Below are 22,632 nucleotides of genomic sequence, written 5' to 3'. Positions count from 1 at the left end.
GCCTTGGCTGCAGTGACCATGAGATGGTGGAGTTGAGGATCCTACGAGGAGGGAGCAGGGCAATGAGTAGGATTGCAACGCTGGACTTGAGGAGAGCTAACTTTGGCCTCTTGAGGGACCTACTTAGGGGAATCTTATGGGACAGGGCCCTAGAAGGAAGAGGGGTCCAAGAAAGCTGGTTAATATTCAAGCGTCACTTCCTCCAGGCTCAGGATCAGTGCATCCCTCTGAGGAAGAAGTCCAGCAAAGCGGGCAGGAGATGTGCATGGATGAGCAAGGAACTCCTGGCAAAACTCCAGCAGAAGAAGGAAGTGTACAGAATGTGGAAAAGGGGACAGGCCACTTGGGAGGAATACAGGGACATTGTCAGAGCGTGCAGGGATGCGACAAGAAAGGCTAAGGCCCATTTGGAATGAAATCTGGCAAGGGATGTCAAGGACAACAAGAAGGCCTTCTTCAAATACATCCGAGGCAAAAGGAAGACTAGGGAAAACGTGGGCCCACTGCTGAATGGGGCAGGTGCCCTGGTGACAAAAGATACAGAGAAGGCAGAGTTATTGAATGCTGCCTTTGTTTCAGTCTTCACTGCTAAGGCCAGTCCTCAAGAATTCCAGACCTTGGGGACAAGAGAGGAAGTCTGGAGAAAGGAAGACTCTCCCTTGGTTGAGGAGGATCAGGTTAGAGATCTTTTGTCTAAACTTGACATCCATAAATCCATGGGCCCTGATGGGATGCACCCACGAGTGCTGAGGGAGCTGGCGGATGTTATCGCTAGGCCACTCTCCATCATCTTTGAAAGGTTCTGGAGATCAGGAGAGGTGCCTGAGGACTGGAAGAAAGCCAACGTCACGCCAGTCTTCAAAAAGGGCAAGAAGGAGGAGCCAGGAAACTACAGGCCTGTCAGCCTCACCTCCATCCCTGGAAGGTCCTCACTAAGCATCTGGAGGACAAGAAGGTGATCAGGAGTAGTCAGCATGGATTCCCCAAAGGGAAATCATGCTTGACCAATCTGATAGCCTTCTATGATGGAATGACTGGCTGGGTAGATGAGGGCAGAGCAGTGGATGTTGTCTACCTGGACTTCAGCAAGGCTTTTGACACTGTCTCCCATCACATCCTCCTAGGTAAGCTCAGGAAGTGTGGGCTAGATGAGTGGACGGTGAGGTGGCTTGAGAACTGGCTGGATGGCCAAGCTCAGAGGGTTGTGGTGAATGGCGCAGAGTCATGTTGGAGGCCTGTGGCTAGTGGTGTCCCCCAGGGCTCAGTCCTGGGTCCAGTCTTGTTCAATATATTCATCAATGACCTGGAGGAAGGGACAGAGTGCACCCTCAGCAAGTTTGCTGATGATACTACACTGGGGGGGGGGGGGGGGGAGAGGCTAACACACCAGAAGACTGTGCTGCCATTCAGAGGGACCTGGACAGGCTGGAGAGGTGGGCGGAGAGGAACCTCCTGAAGTTCAACACAGGCAAGTGCAAGGTCCTGCACCTAGGCAGGAATAATCCCATGCACCAGTACAGGCTGGGGGTTGACCTGCTGGAAAGTAGCTCTGCCGAGAAGGACCTGGGAGTGCTGGTGGACAACAAGTTAAACATGAGCCAGCAGTGTGCCCTTGTGGCCAAGAAGGCCAATGGTCTCCTGGGGTGCATTAGGCAGAGTGTTGGCAGCAGGTCAAGGCAGGTGATCCTGCCCCTCTCCTCAGCCCTGGGGAGGCCTCACCTGGAGTACTGTGTCCAGTTCTGGGCTCCCCAGTACAAGAGGGACATGGCACTCCTGGAGAGAGTCCAGCGGAGGGCTACCAAGATGATTAGAGGGCTGGAGCACCTCTCCTGTGAAGAAAGATTGCAAGAGCTGGGCCTGTTCAGCCTGGAGAAGAGAAGATTGAGAGGGGATCTCATCAACGTGTACAAGTATCTGCAGGGGGAGTGTCAAGAGGATGAGGCCAGCCTCTTCTCCGTGGTGCCCAGCAACAGGACAAGAGGCAATGGGCAGAAACTGAACCACAGGAAGTTCCATCTGAACCTGAGAAAAACTTCTTCACTGTGAGGGTGACAGAGCATTGGAACAGGTTGCCCAGAGAGGTAGTGGAGTCTCCTTCCCTGGAGATATTCAAAACCCATCTGGATGTGATCCTGGGCAATATGCTCTAGGTGACCCTGGTTGAGCAGGGAGGTTGGACTAGATGATCTCCAGAGGTCCCTTCCAACCTAAACGATTCTGTGATTCTGTGATTCTGTAATTGTGATATTACAGTAACATTTGGTGCGAAAAGAGTCAATTTTCCCAGATAACATGGACCACCATGAGCATACCTAGGTATTCCTTGCCATGCTCGATCACCGCAAATCAAATAGGTGTTGCCAGGCAATGCCTTTGCACTGTCATTAGCCAAATCTTTGTGTCATTTTTCCCCCAACCATAGGTTCTATAATCACCACACATATATGTTTTATTCCAAAAGGGATAGCTCCTGGGTGTAAGCCATAATGTAGGATCATTGACATTTTGCCTATAATTACCCAGTTCAACACATCCTGATTCATTTGCTGTACTATTCAACATTCTGCTACCTAAAAGCCCAATTTCTTGAGGATCCCAGGGTAATGTTTTGTTTAATGCAGCTAGTCATTTGGCTGTACATTTACTACTGTCATCTAACCTATTGCATGTGGCAGTGGATAGCTTTGAAAAATCAGTTGTATTATATCCGGGTATTCCAACCAAACATGTACGAAAAGGATCAGTAGCAGAAGCCAATGCTAAGCAAAAGGAAGTAGTATGCGTTTTGTTAGCCCATGTTACCCATAAGTTTGGTGGAGAATTGAGATACATAGCAAAAACAGTATTATACACGAATAAGATGCAGTAGATCCAGGCCCACATGATCGCAGTAACATTGGATCAGCTCTTCTTCAATCGCCGTGCCTTTCTATTGAATCTGTAGAACTTTGGGGATCAAGTACAGGTCTTGCCCATCTTGCAGGTATCCAAAGAGGTCCTGTAGGGGTAGAGACACAAAGATAGCCCCTCCCCCAAAATAAGACCTTTGCAGGTGTTTGCCATACTCCTGTCTTAGGGTCCTTATACCGTACCCATATGGTACTAGTATCTTGACATTCAGATGAAGAGCTAGTATGTACAACTACGGGTGGATACTTTGCATCTCCAAAAACACACAAATGGTTAATTACGAATAAGGTTTTCAACAATCTTGAATGCGGATCAGCGATCTCTGCATGATGCGCCAAATGCTGTTTTAGGGTACCATGTGCCCGTTCCACTATAGCTTGTCCTGTGGGGGAGTGAGGAATTCCCGTAACATGTCTTACTCCCCATGTTTTCAAAAATCTATCCATCCTGTGGCTAGTATAAGTGGGACCATTGTCCATTTTTAATTGCTTTGGTACTCCCATGACAGCAAAACAACTAAGCAAATGTCTTTCGACATGCAATACTTTCTCTCCAGCTTGTGCCGTTGCCCAAATAAATTTACTATATGTATCAACAGATACATGCACATATTTTAAATGTCCAAAAGAAGAGACATGAGTAACATCCATCTGCCAAAGGTCATTTGAGACAAGCCCTCTGGGATTAACTCCCACTCCTAATCCGCAACCTCCATTATGGTTACTACAGATTGGGCAAGCTCGAACAATACTACATGCCTCCGCCATGGAGATCCCAAATTCGACATGCAGGCCTTTGGCATTTTGGTGGAAAACCGAATGGGCCTCTCTGGCTAAAACAGTTTTTGCAATGGGAACAGCAGTGAAAACAGAGACTAGCCTATCCGCCCTATCATTACCCTCTCCAAGTCCAATATTCCATTTATGACTTCGTATGTGAATTATAGAATAGGGATTTTCTCTAAGCTTCACTGCCTTTCTGAGTTGGATAAAAAGCTCATGTAACCTCTTATTTTGGACTTCTTTGATAAATGCATCCTCGATTCGCTCAACAATGCCCGTTACATAAAGTGAATCAGTTACAATATTTAGAGGCCCCATCAAGTTCATCATGGCCCAAATAACGGCAGTCAGTTCCATGGTCTGTAAAGTATCCTCCTGTCTTGCATGTAACAATTCCTGTTTCCATGAACCGTTGTCTTGCCATGTAATGGCAGCCCGTCGCGATTTACGTCCTGCATCAGCATATGCTGTTACCGCGTCTTTTATAGGGTTCTTTTCTCTTTTCGGGCATGTCATCCAGTTCCATTGCCCGATCCATCGTAATAATGGGGACTTAAAGCTATTAGTCTCAATCACACAACCAGCACCAAGCAACGCCTCTTGCAAATGTTCACTATTCTGTAGATACCATTGTAAAGAGTCTTTTCTTTGCATGGGTAAATATATTGTGGAAGGCTCGCAGCCTTGAACTTGTAAAATTCTTTCCCGTCCTCGTTTTATCAAATCCGCCAAAATTTCCACTTGTTGTACCAAGGTTCTAGCCTGCTGTAAAGCAGGGGATACCCATTCAAGAATACCCAATTCCCCGGTTTTCTTTAATTGCATGAGAGCTCCAATCAGGTATCGATGCCCTAACCACACAGCAAGATCAATCGGAACAGTAGCATCGAGTCGATGTACATGTCCTGTAATAGCGCGTTCTACAATTTGCTGTATGAGATTTTTCTGATAAGGGGTAACTCTAAGTTCTATCGTAGGGTCCGTACCTTTCAATAATGGATGGAGTCCTTCTAGCAATTCATTTGGTATACCCACTATGGGCCGTAGCCACTGCAAGTCTCCTAAAAATCTTTGTGCATCATTAAGAGTCTGTAGTCGCAACTGTAACTGTAATTTCTGAGGGGACACAGTTTTGTCAGTAAGCACCCATCCTAAATATTTCCATGGTGACGACTGTTGAACCTTATCTGAAGAAATTACCAGATTAGAACATTGTAACACTCGTTGGATGTGTTCAATCTGCTTGTCAGAAAAGGGCGCAGCTTGAGCAAATAATATATCATCCATGTAATGATAAATTATAACATGTTTCCATTGTTCATGTAACGGCTATAGTGCAGCAGCTACATATAATTGACACCAGGTGGGGCTATTACGCATACCCTGTGGTAATACTGTCCATTCAAATCGTTGATCTGGGCCCTCTCTGTTAAGGGAGGGTAAGGTAAAAGCAAACCGTTTTTGATCCTGAGGATGTAAATCAATTGCAAAAAAGCAATCCTTTAAATCAATAATTAGCAGGCCAGGTCAAGTCCGAGACTCCCTCTTGTTGCTGGTCGGAGGCGAGAGGTGTTACTTGTTGAACAGCAGCTACTTGTGTCTACGCGCGGCTGCTCCGATTCGCGCTCCCAGTGGAGTTTCCCGAACGACGGCGGCAAGCTCCAGTGTTATGAGTGTCCGAACGGCACTTTACACACCAAACTCCGGAAGCGGTGCACTCTTTTCGGACATGACCCAAAACTCCGCATCGAAAGCATCTAACTCGAGCAGTTCCTTGATATGTTTTCTGTCGAGTAACGACCGACGCTTGGAGAGGTGCAAGAGCTGCTAACACTTGAGTCTGAGATGCCTTAGCTTGTTCTTGTAACCCAACCCCCAATTGCTTTATAGCCTCTACTACTAAAGCTTGAGGTCCAGTGGGCACCTGAGCCATCCTTTCTAATGCTTCCTCTATTGTCCAATTGGCACCAAGAGTGCTCAAAATATTACGAGTAGTAGTATTACAATTTTGTAAGGCACACTGTTTTAATAAGGCTCCTCGCATATGTTCAGGAACCCCAGCTCTCTCTATAGCTGCAGCAGCCTTGTCTATGAATGCCCCAAACGTTTCATCCCTGCCTTGTTTTATACCCATATAGACTGGAACGCCCCCTGGTTCTTTCACTCGATCAATAGCTCTCCTTACTAATTGCATTGCTTCTCTCAACTTGTCTGGACCTATCATTGCTTGTGCTTCAGTACGTAAAAACAGTCCAAGTCCCATAAGCTCCTCTACGGTCACTCCATGCAACGGATCCCCAGGCTGTCTCTGGCTTGCAACTGATTCATGCACTAAACCCTGCCAATGGGCATTAAACAACAATTGCTGATGCTGGGTAAATATCAATCAAATTATCCCTCGGCAGTCAGCAGGTAATAGAATTTGTGTACTCCAGATATAATCTAACATTTGTTTCGCTGGCTCGCTATGGACTCCAAATTGACTGACCGTGGCACGCAATTGGGACAATAATTTCCAATCCAAGGCTGAAATTGTCGCTTGCACACCGCCTCCCGGAATGGCTTGGAATGTGACAGGACAGGCTAGCTGTGCAGCCACTTGCAATACCTCTCCATCCCCCCGCTCCAGCCCTTCCCGAGCTAGCGCAGCCCAAGCTTCTCTACGTTTTTTTGCCATAGCCTCAGCCAGGTTCGCTTCCGCCCCTGGAGTTGGCTCCGACAGAAACGGATTAGTAGGGCTGCTTGATGTGTCCTTGGGAGCAAACTCGCTCTCGGGGGCTGAGGGTACAGAAGGAGGAGGTTTAAATCCATCAGTAAAAGGAGGAGGCGATGAAGGCAAGTATACCGTAGACACACTTGGGGGTAAGGGGGCATCTCGCGGCCAGTCAATCCCGTACGTCTTATTCTTTTCATGAGCAGCAGATGCCTGTTCAGCTGCCCTCTGTTCTGCCTGATATCGTAATAACTCATTATGTACAGCCCTCCATGGTTTTCCAAATTTCTTGGCTAACTTATCCCCATCAATTGCAGCCTCCCATAACTTATCACCCAATTTACGCCACTCAGATAATTCGTGAACAGTATGCGGGTTCTGAAAACAGCCCTGGGAGTGCCCATAAGCTAACAACCCAGGAAGATCCTTTTGTAAATCTATCTCCCTAATTTGTCTCTTTTGTAAGAGACATGTAAATAAATCATATGCTGCTTGCCTCTGCATACCTGAATATCGTCAGCGCGCGCTGTTGCAGCTCTCCAAGGTCTCGGCAGCACGTTTCAGCCGGGTACGCCGATGCGAACGCCCGGGGCTCGACACAGTTTCTTTTTTCGCTGTGTTTTAGCCGTCCTCGCTGCAAAGGACCTGACCACTCGTTGCTCCGTCGTGGCACTATCACGTCGTTGCTTCGTCGTGTATCACATCGGGGTCACCATTTGTCGGAGAACAACGGGAGACAAGCACATCCGATGATGATCAACAAGTCTCAGTTTATTCAGAATTATCTTATTACTTATATAACAGAGTTAATTAGCTCATACATATTGCAAAAGCCAAGCTCCTTATAGGTGGCTACAGTAGAAGGCATTGTTATCTATTAAATGGATACAGTAGAAGGCTATGCATCTTTTCCCAAGACACTAGTAGCAAGTCATGTACCTTTCCCAGGACACTAGTAGCAAGTCATGTACTTTTCTCAAGACACTGGTATCTACATTATCTTCTAGTTTCTAAACCAAGGTCCTGCATTCCGTGTCTAGCTACATTTAAGCAGGTCTTGTGATCTTGTTGTCATGCCCCTTGTCGCGTAGCCAGTATTCAATAATATCTTCCACAGGGATGTAGCCAGGCAAAGTCACAAAGCCAGATGGGCTACACAGTGCGCGTGAGGGGGAGCTCTCAGGAGAGCTAGGTGTGGAAATGTAGGAAATGTAGCAGGATGGTGTGGTACAAATGGCATAATCAGAAACTCAAGTGAACAGTACCTATTTATATGGCTACTATCCCTCCTCAGTCACCACGCGCTCATCACTGTAGCACAGAATTTGCTCCACTGAAAAGGCCATTTAAATCCAGCTCTTTGGCTTCGCTCAACTAAGCAGTTTACGCTCATTTGCCTTGGAATGCTCTTCTACTCCCTAAAAGCAATAACAGAAAAACAGCTTTTAATATCCTTGAATTTGAAAACACACCAGCTTCTTTTTAATAACTGCCGGAAAACTGTACCTAAACATACTTAAAACTACATTTTTCATTCTTTTTTACTTAACTGCCACTTGCTTGAATTCAAGACTTTTGCAGGGGTCACAGCTCTACAAGTGGAAGACGCAAACCCCAGGTCACGTTCACAGGACTCCCACAGTTTGGACTTAAAGTCCAATACCTAAGACTTGGAATCGATTTTTCAGTGCTGGTAATATAGGCTTCGGATGATATTGAATTATGTGTGCATGCACAAACACATTATACATGGGGGCACAGACTTTGTACAGAGCAAAAAGCAGAGAGAGAGAAACACAGACACTAATATTAATGTATTACCGTTTACATCCTACTACCAGACGAGGAATGCTGTCACAGAGGTACAAGGGAAACCTTTCTGTCTCCTCAGTGACTGCTGGTAGAAGAGGGAACACTATGCGAGCATTCGGGCTTTGCAGAAGCGGGTATGGATCCAGCGGAGCTAACTCCTTCCTCTTTGACGTGAAATCATGCTTGTGTATGGGCAAACTTTGGGACTGCTGTCTGTGCCTAAGAAGTCCACAGCATTTAACCGATTTAGCGGTCAAAAGGGATAGAAATATTGCGATAGAAATCTATGTCTAACAAAAAGGCTTCTGGACAATGGCTTTGAGGTTTAATTCTTATCCTTTCTTTATAGACCGAGACACGGGAAGAAACCCCCCCCCCACATACCCCGAGCACAAAACCAGCGTTTCATTAACACCACATTCTACCAAAAAGAGTACAGCAGTTCTGAGTCGGTGGGTGAAAGGCAGTTGCATGACGAAAAGAAACAGACTAAAAATATAAAAAGCCAGACATGAATCCTTCTTTTTATCCGGGAGCCCTCAGTCTTAACTCTCATAACCCCATTTCCTACCATACGCCCATACTTCATTTTCAGCTCCAACTGTAACTTCTTGCAGGGAAGAAGCGCTTTCTTATTCATAACAAGTAGCCACTCCACCAGCATTGCTTCATAACAATAATGAATGACTATAGCTAGTCAACCGTTGTAGGTTGTTACCTCAGCCGTGCCGCCACCGCGCCCGCTCGCCCGGCCTCTACGCCCGGCCGCCCTCCGCCCCACACCCTCCAGCCTTCGCCTTCCGCCACCACTCGCCTCTGCCTGCTGCACACACGTCCCGCCAGCACATTGCCCACCATCGCATTTCCCCGCACCTCCAGCATCCTCTTGCAGCCCACCAGCTCTCAGGCACACGCACAGCTCCGGCGTCCCTCCAGGCCCCCTTCCTCTCCCAACTCCCTGCTTGGCTCAGGGAAGAAAGCATCCTGCTGCCACCACCTCGCGCCGGACTGAAGAGCCCAAAAGCCAAGAGGAGGAAACCAGCATAGGCAAGCACATGACCAGCACTGAGCCCCGGCAGCAGCTCAGGAGGAAAGAAAACGCACAAGAGGACATGTCTGAGGAGCTTGTCTCTCAACCGGAGCTCCTCGCCACCTCCAGAGTCAATGGCAACAAGGAGGCCCCCCCACAAGACAATTTTGGCTTGGAGGCATCTCCAAGACATCTACTGCAGGACAAATTACCCTCCACATCTGCAGCTGCTGGAGGTGTTGGGAGGCAAAGACAGCCCCACCGCAGAAAAAGGCATTACAGCCTTCTCTGTGTTCTGCAGCCCCAGCAAGAGGCTGCCTCAGTGGAGGGGCTCTTCCCCAAATCCACTGATCAGGCAACTGCCCACCAGGCCATGGCCCACCTGATGTCTCAGCATTAACCTTGACAAGTTGGCTTCCCATGGAACGCTCCATGCAGCCTGAAATGGCAGACCTGAAAAATACCTATATTCTGCTTGTGCTGCGAGGGAGGAGAACATCTCACCAAAGGAGCAGCAGGCTGCACCATCCACCAAGCCGGCAGCGGACACTGGCTGCATGTCCCGGGCCTTCTATTACTAACCGGCACGAACCGTTCTACTTCTCTGCACAGCTTGCAGCAGCTCTTCTCTATATTCAGGAACGTGAAACAAGTGACAAGTTTTTCATCTACGCAAAGCTACTGGAGTCCTGGGGAGTAACTGCCAAGGGGCTGCAGTTGTGCTGGTAGATGAGAAGCGCCCCAGGGCAAAGAGCTCGCACCTTCTACCGTGCTTCTGTGGCTGTGGCACACCCACCCACACATGTAGCCCCAGAGACACCATGCATAGGGACCCAGGGCCCAATGCCCCCAGGTAGGGACCCAGGTGTCTGGGGCCCTGCTCCCCCTGGGGACTCAGGCATCTGGGTTCCTGCTCCCCTCATGCATCCAGCTGTCCAGGTCCCTGCTCCCCCCAGGAAAACAGGCATCTGCGTCACCTCTACCCCCCCAACAGGGACCCAGGTGTCCGGGACCTGATTTCCCCCAACAGGGACCCAGACATCTGGGGCCTGATTCACCCTACCCCGCAAGGGACCCAGGCATCGGAGGCCTCTCTCCCTGCCTAGGGCCTCACACGTCTGGGGCCACACTCCAGCAGAGATCCAGCTGTCTGAGTCCCCACTCCCCCAGGGACCCAGGACTAGGGGTCCCCGCTTCCCATAGGCACCCAGATGTCTGGGTCACCTCTGCCCCCAGGGATCCAGGCGCCTGGGTTGCTCCTACCTGCTCCCATGTCTCCTGTGTCTCTCCATATCCTGGATGTTGTCTTCTGTCTCTTGCATACTCCCATGCCCCTTCTGTCCTTTCATATCCTCCATGTCCTCTCCTATCTCCTGCCCCCAACCATGTCCCCGCTGTCCCTACATAGCCTCCACATCCTCTCATGTCTCCTTCGCCCTCCCATGTCCCTTGTGTCTCTCCGTATTCTCCATATCGTCTCTTGTCTCCTGCACCCTCCCATTCCCCTTCTCTCCCTACATATCCTCCATATCCTCTCATGTCTCTTCCATAATCCCGTGTGCCTTGTGTCCCTACATTACCTCCATGTCCTCTCATGTCTCCTGCATACTCCCGTGTCCCTTGTGTCTCTCCATATCCTGGATGTTGTCTTCTGTCTCTTATCCCCTCCCATGTCCCTTCTGTCCCTACATATCCTCCATGTTCTTTCATGTCTCCTGTGCCCTCCCATGTCCCTTCTCTCCCTACATATCCTCCATATCCTCTCATGTCTCCTGCATAATCCTGTGTGCCTTCTGTCCCTACATTACCTCCATGTCTTCTCATGTCTCCGGCATAATCCCATGTCCCTTCTGTCTCTCCATATCCCTGATGTTGTCTTCTGACTCTTGCCCCCTCCCATGTCCCTTCTGTCTCTGCATATCCTCCATGTCCTCTCATGTCTCTTACAGAAACCCGTGTGCTTTGTGTCCCTACATAACCTTCATGTCCTCTTATGTCTCCTGCATACTCCCATGTCCCTTCTGTCTCTACATATCCTAGATGTGGTCTCATGTCTCCTACCTGCTCCCATGTCCCCTCTGTCTCTTCATATCCTCCATGTTCTTTCATGTCTCTTGCATACTCCCATGTGCCTTCTGTGTCTACACATCCTAAGTGTCCTCTCATGTCTCTTGCCCCCTCCCATGTCCCTTGTGTGTCTGTATATCCTCCATGTCCTCTCCTATCTCCTGCCCCCTCCCATGTCCCCTCTGTCCCTACATAGCCTCCACATCCTCTCATGTCTCCTGCATAATCCTGTGTGCCTTGTGTCCCTACATTACCTCCATGTCTTCTCATGTCTCCGGCATAATCCCATGTCCCTTCTGTCTCTCCATATCCCCGATGTTGTCTTCTGACTCTTGCCCCCTCCCATGTCCCTTCTGTCTCTGCATATCCTCCATGTCCTCTCATGTCTCTTACAGAAACCTGTGTGCTTTGTGTCCCTACGTAACCTTCATGTCCTCTTATGTCTCCTGCATACTCCCATGTCCCTTCTGTCTCTACATATCCTAGATGTGGTCTCATGTCTCCTACCTGCTCCCATGTCCCCTGTGCCTCTGCATATTCTCCATGTCCTCTCAGGTCTCCTGCATACTCCCATGTCCTCTTATGTCTCTACATATCCTAGATGTGGTCTCATGTCTCCTACCTGCTCCCATGTCCCCTCTGTCTCTTCATATCCTCCATGTTCTTTCATGTCTCTTGCATAATCCCATGTGCCTTCTGTGTCTACACATCCTAAGTGTCCTCTCATGTCTCTTGCCCCCTCCCATGTCCCTTGTGTGTCTGTATATCCTCCATGTCCTCTCCTATCTCCTGCCCCCAACCATGTCCCCGCTGTCCCTACATAGCCTCCACATCCTCTCATGTCTCCTTCGCCCTCCCATGTCCCTTGTGTCTCTCTGTATTCTCCATATCGTCTCTTGTCTCCAGCCCCCTCCCATGTCCCTTGTGTCTCTACATATCCTAGATGTGCTCTTATGTCTCCTGCCTGCTCCCATGTCCCCTGCGTCTCTGCATAACCTCCATATCCTCTCAAGCCTCTCACAGCCTCCCATGTCCCTTCTGTCTCTCCATGTCCTCCATGTCCCCTCTTGTCTCCTGCCCCCTCCCATCTCCCTTCTCTCTCTACATATCCTATGTGTCCCTTGTTCCCCAGACCCTCCTGTGTCCCTTCTGTCCCTACAGAGCCTCCCTTCGCTCTCATGTCCCCTGTGTCCTGCCGTTTCCCCCGGCTCCCCACTCGTCCCCCTTCTCCCTCCGTCTCCCCCGTGTCCCCCCCGGCCCCCCGGGCACTGCCGCCGCTGCCCGAGCCGCTGCCTCCTGCCGGACGCCGGGGTCGCCGCGAGTGGCGGCGCTGCCCGGAGCCGCGGGGGGGGCTCGGCGGCTGCCGGCGGCCGCTGCCCCTTCGGCGGGGGCGGGACCCCGCGGGGCCCCGCGCTGCCGCCCGGACCCGGACCCGGACCCGGACCCGGACCCCGACCCGGCCCCGGACCAGGCCGCGGACCCGGCCCCGGCCCCGGCCCCGGCCCCGGCCCCGGACCGCAACCCGGACCCCAAGCAGGCCCCGCTCAAGGACCCCAATCCGGACCCCGACCCGGCCCCAGCCCCACACCGCAACCCGGACCCCGGCCCGGCCCCGCTCAAGGACCCCAACCGGGACCCCGATCCGGCCCCAGCCCCGCTCAAGGACCGCAACCTGGACCCCGATCCCGCCCCGGACCGGGACTCGGACCCCAACCCGCACCCCGGCCCCGGCCCCGGCCCCGCCTCCTGCCGCCCGCGCGCTCCCGCTGCCGCCCCGGGACCCCGCTGCCCACCCCGGCCCCGGCCCCCAACCCGGCCCCGGCCCGAGCCAGCCGCGGAGCCCCGCCAGGAGACGCGACCTGCCCCCGCCCATGGCGGGCGCCGCCCCCAAACCTCGCTCCCTCGCTCGCCGGGGCCCCTCGTCGCCGCCGCACGCCAACGCCTGGACGCCCCGGCCCCGCGGTCCCTCGTCGCCTGCGTCCCCTGACGCCTGGGCCGCGCCGACGCCGCCGCTCCTCGGACGCCGCCGCTCCCGGCTCCTCCGGCTCCTCCGGCTCCTCCGATGCCGCCGCTCCCGGCACCTGGGGCTCCCTCGGACGCCGCCGTTACCGGCTCCTCCGGCTCCCTCGGACGCCGCTGTTGCCGGGACACCGCGTTCTGCGACGCCGCCGTTACCGACACTCCTGGCGGCTCCTCCGACGCCGCCTTTGAGGGACACCGGGCTCCCTCGGACGCCTGGCATCGGGCACGTCCTGGGGCAGCACAGGCAGATCCCGGGGCAGCATCACGCTGCAGGTGCCAGCGCAGATGCCAGGACAGGATGCTGGGGCAGGTGCAAGGCATGATCCTGGGGCAGGATCGCATGCTCCAGATTCCTCTGGAGTAGACATCTGAATGTAGGGTTTGGGGAGGGGGAATGAATGGCAGGCTAAAGGAGGTCCCGTTCAACTCCAAAATCTGCCTGCTCAGTCCAGCTGTGGGATGTACACAAGAGCGCAGAGAGTCCATGTCTTAAGAGCAGAAGGCAGGGCCCCTTGAGCTGCTCCAAGACTGCATTTCCCTTCTGCCACAAGTTTAACCCACCTCGGTCCTGCTGCTGGTTGTACATTGTTCTTCTGCCACTGGAACAGTTGAGAGACCATGAAAGGCAGTTTTGCTGGCCAGCTCTATTTCCCTGACGTGAAAAAAGGGAAACAAATCCCATGAACTAGAGAAAGAAAAATGAGTGAGAGTATCGGAGCTTCCAGGACAGTGGTCTTGTTTTACAGCGACTGACGTATTCTTCCCCTCCTTGAAGGTGTATCGCAAAGGATTCTCTCTTTGCTCTCTCACTCGCTACACAATTGGTTTTCCTAACTTGTCCCATTCCAGGGCCTGTGATTGTCTTGGCATTCCTCTCTGCTCAGAGGATTCTCTGCAGCTTGTGGGAAGGATGTTGCCAGCCAGGAAGTTAGCTCTGTTCTTCCCTCAGAAACTGCTGCTTGGATGTTCCCCTGATTCTCCAAACTGCGGAAAGAGCTGGAGCTACATATCGTCTGGGTGCTCTCATGTCCCTTGCATATTCCCGTGTCCCTTGTGTCCCTACATAGCCTCCCGTGCTGCAAAGGACCCACAGAGCCAAGGTGTCACCACACGGCACTTGTACAGGGTCCCGACTCCCCTGGACAACAGCCTTCAGGGACTTGCTGAAAAAGCCCTCCCTTCACGAGCTGCCCTGCGTTCACCCTCCCACGCCGTTTGCTTTCTGTCGCGAGCACAGCTTTCCACTCTCGCCTGGCTTCTCCAGATCTTCCTGATGAGCATCTTCCTGCCCCCCGTTTCAGCCCCTCACCTGCCAAACAGAAAAACAAAGCCAGGCATTACCTGGACTCGCAAAGGACCTGGCAGCTTCACAGACATCAGGGGCTGTTGGGGGGAAAAGCACTTTGGAAGTCTTTTGCAGAGCTCAAAGGACAAAGTGGGCACAAGGAAAAGCAGGAGCAAGCGGTGCTTTGGGCAGCAGCCCAGAGCACCGCAGGGCAGCCGGGCAGCCGCTTTCCCAGAGGGAAAAAAAGCTCGAGCAGCTCCAAAATGCTCTTTGCATCCACCTCCAGCAGCCCCAAATGGCAGCTGGCCACGTCCCGCGCCCCTTTCCAGCTTTACTCCTGCAGCAAACTTGGCTCCCACACAAGCCGGGAAATACAAAACCCTTTCTTCAAAAGCAAAGAAAGGCACGACATGAGCTTTGCTCGCACTCTCCCTCAGCGCCCAACTCGCTTCTCTAAAGCACTCAGCAACGTGCACGCACCTCCCGGCACCCTGCACCCAGCACCCAGGTCCTGCCCCCGGAGCTCATCCGCCCGCCCCCCTGGCACGGCCGCGCCGCCGCTGCCTCTGCCTCTGCCTCTGCCTCTGCCTCTGCCTCTGCCGCTGCCGCTGCCGCTGCCTCTGCCTCTGCCTCTGCCTCTGCCTCTGCCGCTGCCTCTGCCTCTGCGCGGGGAGGATTTCCGCCCCCGCCCCCGCACAGCCCCCGGCCCCGGCCCCGGCTGCGCTCCCCGCGAGTCGCGGCCGCCCCGACAGCTACACCGAACCACAGCCCCGAAAGGTTGGGCGCTGTCAAGGAGAAGTATCCCACAACATTTTGCATGCATACGGCAGCGCAGCTTTCCACAACACGGCAGCGTACCTGTGGAGGTAAAGCTCCTTTCAAGAAACAAGCAGTTGCTGTAGGAGGCCTTAATGGTGCGCCTAACACTTACCCAGTTGGACGGGCGAAATGAATACTCTCCAATGGACGTAGCATTGGAGGTCTTGCTGTTCTTGGGCGCAATGAATAGTCTGGGAATGGATATTCTGCAAGGAGAGTCTGGCCTAGATAGCTGGGGTACGTGGGAAATCGGTAGTCCTCCAGTGACAGGACAAACTCATCTCCGTAGGATTAAGCCTAGGACTCTCCTACGAAGAGCCCCACTCCTGCCCAACAGCAAACCAGTCAACATTGCTCAGTAGACGCTCCCTGCTCCTGTCACAAAACCTGTGACAGAATTACTCCCACAATTACAGCAACGGAGTATTCTAGGGGAAAAAAAAACCCTCTTGGGTTTTGCAGGTCACTCATTGCTGGACTCAGGAGGCTGGCGAGACCTCTGTACGATGTGCTGACGAACAAGGCGGTCTGGACCTGGCAAGCAAACCATCAGGAAGCATTAGCTGCTTTAAAGGCGGAAAGTGTCACTTACCAGTGTACGGGGCCGATCCACCCCACACCCCCAGCTACGCTACATACAGGCATAGGCGATAAGGGCTCGCCGTGGGGATGATGGCAACAAGGTGCGCAAGGTCCAAAGGACTACCCTACTGCCTTTGGCTCTAAATCGCCGCAAGGCTCGCAAGGCTCGAGGGACCCCCCCCTGCCCTGCCCTGCCCTGCCCTGCCCTGGAGAAAGTGCTGTTAGCGGCGTCTGAAGGGCTGCTAACTAGCGAGCCATTAAGTCGCGAAAGGGAAGTCAAGTTGTGTGTGCCTGGTGCTGTGTTTCAAACGCGTTTTACCCGGCCAGCCTTTGCGCCTTTGCGCCGGGGGACAGCACAAAGACTGCAGAGCAGCGAGGGGCTTCGTCTGCAGATCCGCGGGGGCGAGAGAGGGGCCGGAGAAAGCGAGCGAGCGAGCGAGCGGCGAGTGCCGAGCGCCCGGGGACGCCTGCGGAGCGCTGCCCTGCGGCCTCGTCGGCGGGAGCGGCGCCGCTGCCCGGCACGGCGAGAGCGAAGCCGGGCTCGGGGGCTGCGGCGGGCACGCCCGGCACCCCAGGAAACCCTGCGGAGGCCGAGCCGCAGCTCTGCCGCGAGAGCGCGGAGAAGCTTTCGCCGAGGCAGTGGCCGGCTCGGCCCCGCTAGCAGAGCTCCGAGCGCTGGAAACGGCCCTGGAGCGAGGCGCCGCCTGTGCCTCGAGGGCCGCGCGTGCTCCGCGGGCCGGGCCCCCCGCTGGCTGGGCAGCTGGCTGAAAAGCAATCGGCAAGTCAGTGGGAGAGGTGTGTGTGTGGGGGGGGACTGCCTGGGAAAAGACTTAGCATAGAGCTCAAGCTCAGAACATCCCCGCAGGACATGTATGTGCCCACCAAACCCCCGCAACCCTGAGGCAAAGTGGAATCAGAGGGCTGCTCCTCCTCTGGCCAGAAGCCATGTATGACCCATTTCTGCGGCAGAACGGCTGGGCAAATGGCTACCGGAATGGCTAGGACCTGCTGGGAGCTTTGATTTATTTCAAGGGGCTGCGAGGAGAGGCTGGCCTGTGACAAAAGCCCCGGCAAAGCACATTGTAGACTCAGGCCATTTTTGTCAAGCGATGGTACAGTGCATGTCGCAGGGACAACAAACAGCTCGCCAGTCTCAGAGAAGGTAAAGTACTCGGGGAAACTTGCCAGGCGGAGTGTATTGGCCCCTCAGGGAGACGAGCGGAAGGCTGGAAACACCTTCTCCCAGGAGTAGAAACAAGGAGTGGTATCGGGGATGTGCCCCCCGCCCGAGCTGCAACTGGTCTAGCAACTGCAGCTGCTTCAGCAGCTGCTTTGCCACTTTTCCCTTGGGCCGAGAACTACCATCCGACAACGGGTCACATTTTAAGAACAAAGAGGTGCACACGTGGTGTGCTTCACGTGGAGTCCCCTGGACTTTGCACCCCCCTCGGCGACCTCCAAGGAAGGGGAGAACAGAGAGGTGGAACGGATGACTGCAAGAGCAGCTACGCCCGAGTGAATCTAGGAATCGCTCTAACGGGCGAATCGCACTTTCCTGTGTGGAAAGTGGCAAGTCGGCTAAAGAAGCGACAAACTGCCATGGGAAGTCCCATAGATAAGGGCCTGATGCCAGGAGCCCCAGCAAGGCCTGTCACAACGGAAGGAAAAGGCATCGCGGAGCTGTGCGTGCGTCTGAGAGCTGGTGGGCTGCAAGAGGATGCTGGAGGTGCGGGGAAATGCGATGGTGGGCAAGTGCTGGCGGGACGTGTGTGCAGCAGGCAGAGGCGAGTGGTGGCGGAAGGCGAAGGCTGGAGGGTGTGGGGCGGAGGGCGGCCGGGCGTAGAGGCCGGGCGAGCGGGCGCGGTGGCGGCACGGCTGAGGTAACAACCTACAACGGTTGACTAGCTATAGTCATTCATTATTGTTATGAAGCAATGCTGGTGGAGTGGCTACTTGTTATGAATAAGAAAGCGCTTCTTCCCTGCAAGAAGTTACAGTTGGAGCTGAAAATGAAGTATGGGCGTATGGTAGGAAATGGGGTTATGAGAGTTAAGACTGAGGGCTCCCGGATAAAAAGAAGGATTCATGTCTGGCTTTTTATATTTTTAGTCTGTTTCTTTTCGTCATGCAACTGCCTTTCACCCACCGACTCAGAACTGCTGTACTCTTTTTGGTAGAATGTGGTGTTAATGAAACGCTGGTTTTGTGCTCGGGGTATGTGGGGGGGGGGTTTTCTTCCCGTGTCTCGGTCTATAAAGAAAGGATAAGAATTAAACCTCAAAGCCATTGTCCAGAAGCCTTTTTGTTAGACATAGATTTCTATCGCAATATTTCTATCCCTTTTGACCGCTAAATCGGTTAAATGCTGTGGACTTCTTAGGCACAGACAGCAGTCCCAAAGTTTGCCCATACACAAGCATGATTTCACGTCAAAGAGGAAGGAGTTAGCTCCGCTGGATCCATACCCGCTTCTGCAAAGCCCGAATGCTCGCATAGTGTTCCCTCTTCTACCAGCAGTCACTGAGGAGACAGAAAGGTTTCCCTTGTACCTCTGTGACAGCATTCCTCGTCTGGTAGTAGGATGTAAACGGTAATACATTAATATTAGTGTCTGTGTTTCTCTCTCTCTGCTTTTTGCTCTGTACAAAGTCTGTGCCCCCATGTATAATGTGTTTGTGCATGCACACATAATTCAATATCATCCGAAGCCTATATTACCAGCACTGAAAAATCGATTCCAAGTCTTAGGTATTGGACTTTAAGTCCAAACTGTGGGAGTCCTGTGAACGTGACCTGGGGTTTGCGTCTTCCACTTGTAGAGCTGTGACCCCTGCAAAAGTCTTGAATTCAAGCAAGTGGCAGTTAAGTAAAAAGAATGAAAAATGTAGTTTTAAGTATGTTTAGGTACAGTTTTCCGGCAGTTATTAAAAAGAAGCTGGTGTGTTTTCAAATTCAAGGATATTAAAAGCTGTTTTTCTGTTATTGTTTTTAGGGAGTAGAAGAGCATTCCAAGGCAAATGAGCGTAAACTGCTTAGTTGAGCGAAGCCAAAGAGCTGGATTTAAATGGCCTTTTCAGTGGAGCAAATTCTGTGCTACAGTGATGAGCGCGTGGTGACTGAGGAGGGATAGTAGCCATATAAATAGGTACTGTTCACTTGAGTTTCTGATGACGCCATTTGTACCACACCATCCTACTACGTTTCCTACATTTCCACACCTAGCTCTCCTGAGAGCTCCCCCTCACGCGCACTGTGTAGCCCATCATCTGGCTTTGTGACTTTGCCTGGCTACATCCCCTTGTTGAATTGGCTCTAACTGCTCTAGGGTGCAGTTGTTTGTGTTGCAAAGATTTTGGAAGAGACACCTGAGCCTAGTCTCTGTAACAGACTAGGTAAGATAAGGAAACAGTGATAAAACTTCCATGCTCCACTGCTCTGTTTGGAGACTGTCTGAAGGTAGGGTGTGGGAAACGGTCCTAGTCACGGGAGGGAGAGAGAAGGGACCTGCATGCTTTTCCCTTTCAGTTGTAATGGCCCCAGAGTCGGCATCGTGATGGAACTGGACACAACTCAGTGGTGTCATTTGACATCAGGAGTTAAGTAATGAGTTCTAAGGCAACCAAAAGGTTAAGGCAACAGCCTGGAAGTCTGCAAGGATGCAGTTATGCGGTTTTTGGGTGAGTGGATGTAAAAGCTCGGATTGCGAGGGCTTCCGCAAGGGTCAAGCTCTTCTGAGGGGGCCCTGTAGGACCCTTAATCCGCAATCCCATTAGTACCTCAAGTATAGCTTGCTTCAACAAGACTACAATCCATTTCCTTGTTATAGTGCATGCTTGATAAAGGATCTCAACAAATGTTTTCCAGGGATAGTGACTCATAAGTTAAAGAGAGCAGGGATGTTCTAGGGTGAGAGTTCAAGAAAAGATGCAGTGGCTCAGGGAGAAGAGGAGCTAAGCTTTAGGCAGGTGGGACCCCGTGAGTGAGTGAGTGTCCTTGAACTGTGGCGAGTTCCAGGGAAGTTGTAGGCAGTAGTAGTAAGGGGTGAGAGGGGAAGAGGTGACTGCGTGGTTTCAGGCCTTGGCAAATATTTCAGATGCCATGGGAGACAGGGGTGTGCTGGAGAGCGGACGGGAAAGTGAAGTTTAGTGTCGCCAGAGGGGTTAATATGAAGAAAAGTTCTGGCAGAACACTTACTCATTTTTGCTTGTAAACTTCAAGCGATAATAACTAAAAAGAGAAGGGCCATGCCACTGAATGCACGGATCTTTTCTGGTTCCTGCTTTATGGAAGAGCTCAGCAATCGCCTCCTGCCAGTGTCTTAATCTGTCTAGAAAAGAGTCTTGGCATATCTGAGAAGGACAAAGAGCTCCGTTTGTTCTGAACGTCATGATCTTCTGCAGAGAGTGGAATCCATCAGACAAGTCAAGCCTTCCTGGGGTAGTCAGATGCCACAGAGGTGGCACTTAAAAGTAAATCCTTTTTTTTTGTCACTGCCATGGGAAGACGACGAAGGACTCTCTGATGGAGCGAGGTGGTGACATAAACAGAAGAAAACTTTGCAGTGACCTAAGTCTGGGAGAAAGGGATAGATTATTGCTGATCTATAGTAAAAAAAGAGAGAGAGGCAATTACCTTCTGTCTGAGAGTCTTGCACCATCATCAGTCGGCCAAACCATTAGGACCCAGAGAGTACAGATGAGTTAATCCATGGCTTTTGTAAGACTAGACATTGTCAATGGCTTCAGTGCCCCTAGTGGGCTCTGCTTGATGCCTTATATGACAAGTAGCCCTGAATTCATGGAGTCTGTGCTGAAGTATTTCAACTGCATATGGCAATTTAGTTTCCTTTTAACCGAAAGCCAGAAGGTACTCAAACTCAGTACAGGAATTATTAAAAAAAAAAATTTCTCTTCAACTGTCTTTATACCTGCTATAAAAAAAAAAAAAATCTATTTATTAACCAGGAGGATGAAAAGGAATGGCCCTTATAGCTTCAGGACAGCCTGTAAGGCCCAAAATTCTTGCGGTCCATGAAGTCAGAGGCTGCTACCTGAGACCGCTCTCTATAAAGGTGGTTCCTCAGGAAGTACTTTTATCTCTGCTGAGACAAATCGTTCAGCGCGTCACCGTCACCTGAGCTGTACTTATGCGGTGGTGTTGCAACCAAAATGTAGACAATGTATTTCTCGAAGAAGGCGAGTAGTCACACAACATACTGAGGTACTCTGGACCACTTTTTGGAGCAGATGTGCATTTGTGGAGCTAAGTAATGATCTTCTGCATACTCATTTTGATTTAAGGCCCAGTGATAGCAAAAGGGCAATTAAGGAAATGTGGGCCTTGACCATTTAGTAGCAGCTTTGTCGGCTGGCTGTATCAGGATGCTGATTTCTGTTTGAAAGTGTAGCATTGGCAAGATTTTTAATTTGTTCTCACTGTAAAAATGCCAGGATTTATTTTCTCAGGGCTTGCACAATTTGTTCTTGGGGCTGTTGCTTAAAAGCTAGACACCTACGTACACCGTTAGCCTTCAGTTCAGTTCAAAGTAAATCAAAGGAGTTGGTTAAAAACATAAATTATATCTGAGTCGTTAGGTAAGAACGGCCACAGTATTAGCGGTCTCATGAAATACCAAGAAAGAAGAATTTGTTACTAATTTTCCTCTTGGTAAGAAGGAGGAATGAAATCTTGCCATAGTGTAGGATCCGCAGAGACTCACCAACTGAAAAGGAGCCCAAGGAGAAGCCCCATGCTCGTAGGGCTGGTTAGTAGAGACTGTTTACCAAAAGAAGCCTCCAGGTGAAAGTTTGTGTCTGATGACGTAAAATCAAAGAGAAACCCACTAAAGTGAAAATGTAGCATAGAATGTAGAAGAGGAAGAGAAAGCATTGAAGAGCAAAGAGTATGACCCAAGAGCATGAAAACCAACAAAAAAGGTACAGTTGAGGAAGAGAAAATGTAGAAGAGCATTAGGAAACTTGCAGCACTTAAATTCTGCTTTCTTTGCGACTTACAGGCCTTGCATTAATCTGTCTAGTTTCATCGGCAAGAAGCCAAGGGAATTGGGAAAGACATGTCCAAGTTTCTTTGCACCTAGAGCTCCTGCAAATACCCGGTCCTCTCAACGCCAGCACTGAACAGCTCGTGTTGTGCTTTAAGCCGGTATCAGTTCTTGCCAATTCCAGGAGCCGTGTGGATCCAGTTCTGTTTGCACCTCCGAGGGAAGTTTCTCTCAGGACCTTTCCTGATACAAAGCTGGGGTGCCACAGCCCTCGTCCCTGAACGCTGCTCTCTCCCCCCAGCTGCCGGACCCATGCCAAAGCCATCTGTGGGCAGGGGAAGGGTGTCGTTTGCGAGCAGCCACCAGAAGAAGCTGTTCTCCTGGCCTGGCTCTGCCCTCTGCAAAGCCCCCCAGCAGGCAGCAAAATTAATGCAACACGAACGCGAATGCAAACGTGACCACAAAGCGCTTGGCTGCCAGGGAAGCGGGCAGGCCGGTGGGGATGGCGAAGTTCAGTCCTTTGCAGAAAGAGCAGGAGCAGCCCACCGACGCGAGGTCCTCCTTGGTGCCCGCTACCAAGTAGCCCAAGGGAAGGGACCGAGGCTGCTC

Source organism: Struthio camelus, chromosome 9 (assembly GCF_040807025.1).
Source record: "Struthio camelus isolate bStrCam1 chromosome 9, bStrCam1.hap1, whole genome shotgun sequence".
In the NCBI taxonomy this organism is placed as follows: Eukaryota; Metazoa; Chordata; class Aves; order Struthioniformes; family Struthionidae; genus Struthio; species Struthio camelus.
Note: the sequence above shows the minus strand (reverse complement) of the source record.